We start from the raw sequence: 2,045 nt of genomic DNA, 5'->3' as shown, positions 1-2,045 counted from the left end.
TCTGAATGAGGATAAGTTTTAAATCCCAAATATTTAAACCATTTTATAAAACTGTAACAATTTGAGAACGGGGAACCTAGAAATTTTGAAACTATCAAGACTTTTAAAGTAAGAGCTCATTATTGCTAGTATTTGTCAAAGTTACATTTTAAAACATTTACAAGCAGGTCAATTTTAATATTTAATTTGCTAACTGTTGAACATGTTGTCACTGGCCTCTTTTAATTCATATGAAAAAAGTGATGCAGAAGTACTAAGGTCCTAACAATAAACCAGTGAATTTCATTTACTTAGTCTGGATTATATGCAATACAATTAATTATGTTTGTTTGTTTGTTTGCTTGCTTGCTTGCTTGTTTTTCCTTTGGAGTTAGTATTCAGTTCTTTTGGATTTAACCCAGATTTTTCTAAAAGCTAAATTTTGGGAAGGTTCCACTTTTATTACAGTTTCGCCTGATAATTAAAATGTCTTCTCCATCTGTACTTTCTTATTCTGAGTGCCTTTGCTGTCATTATCTTTCAGCTGTAAATGTTGCCAGAGAGATTGGTTATGTCTGTACAACACAGTGTAGCGTCACATGGTAGCTGTAACAACCTTAGCTGACTGGAATAGATAACATGCTGTATTAATGAAACAACTTCTTCTAAAACCTAAGCTAATACATTCAAAATGAGCTTGAATAGTGCTTCAGGGCATCAGATAGTTCTTAGCTGACCCATGTTGAAGTGAAAGCTCTATTTAAATTTTGGAGTGCTAAAATTAGGATACAGGTTGATCAGTCTGTAGATCACTATACAGAGAAGTTATATTGGAGGATTTTAAAATTAATAGCATGAGGTATAAGATGATCAAATAGTTGGAACCTGAAGCTCAAAGTTTATTGATGTTAAGTTATACATTATTAACACTAGTAATAATTAAGACTGGAAGAGCTTTTCAAATAATATGATGGATTCTCTCTAATTTGAAGTATTTAATTAAGACTGGATGTACCTCTCAAAAGACATTGTCAAACTTGGTAATATAGGAATGAACAAGAGAAATTCAAAAGTTTTAAACTCTCTGAATTTTTCATCACATCAGACATGGCATTCAGTCATCTGGGAAAGTGGAAAAATACAATGGACATTTATAAAGGTCATGTAAATAGGTTTCTTATAATGGCAGTTAAATTGCTTTCTGTTCTGCTAACATAACAGCTTCTGGAACCAGCTCAAGACCTCTCACCACATAGTCAAAAGTGAATGTTGCCATTCTAAGCCCAGGGAGGTAAGGCTGTTTCTTTAACAATAAACCACGGGGAGATGAGGTAGGGCTGAACTAGGACAGCAGAATTTCACATCAGACTTACTGCCTTTTTCCTTTTCCCCAGTTCCACACAGCAGTAACTTCTAGCCCATGTACCCTGATCTTTTCACCAATTTTAGCCAATCAGAGTGGCTTTCCAGCAACATGGCATAGCTAGGGGAGTATAATTAAGCTGTCCGTTGTAGTTTGCTACCTAAGCAACTGCTTCTTCTGCATATGCCTGGAGTTGGCCCTGAGTACACTAGTGATTCATTTAACTATTGTGGACGATTCAGAATTCCACCTGAGTAACCATTACAAGGCTATTTTAAAATCAACAATTCAAATACAGTATAAAAACTTTGATTTGCTTATGAGGTTTTAAGAAGTAACAGATAAATATACGGAGCTGTTGTAATTCAAATGGTAAATATATTTCATATACAGATAAATACAATGGATATCCTTGGCACACATAAAAAGTGTCATTTTGATTCATAGGATTGATGTATTCCCAGAAAAATAAGTTCACTCAAGTGAGCTTTCTGAATGGTACTACTGAAAGGTAATAGATGTAAGAACAAAAATATTCATCCATTTAACATGAGAGTCATGCTGCAACAAATGCTTCAGAGAACATTTATGCAGTTAATGTATTTCTGATACTTTGCTTTTCCAGAAAACATGGAAATTGATAGATGTATTTTCTAATTTTCAACAAACATGGGACTTCTGGTTTAGAATTTTTTACCACACA

This window comes from Meleagris gallopavo, chromosome 3 (assembly GCF_000146605.3).
Source record: "Meleagris gallopavo isolate NT-WF06-2002-E0010 breed Aviagen turkey brand Nicholas breeding stock chromosome 3, Turkey_5.1, whole genome shotgun sequence".
Classification (NCBI taxonomy): Eukaryota; Metazoa; Chordata; class Aves; order Galliformes; family Phasianidae; genus Meleagris; species Meleagris gallopavo.
The sequence above is the reverse complement of the archived record's forward strand: the minus strand, read 5'-3'. Positions refer to the sequence as shown.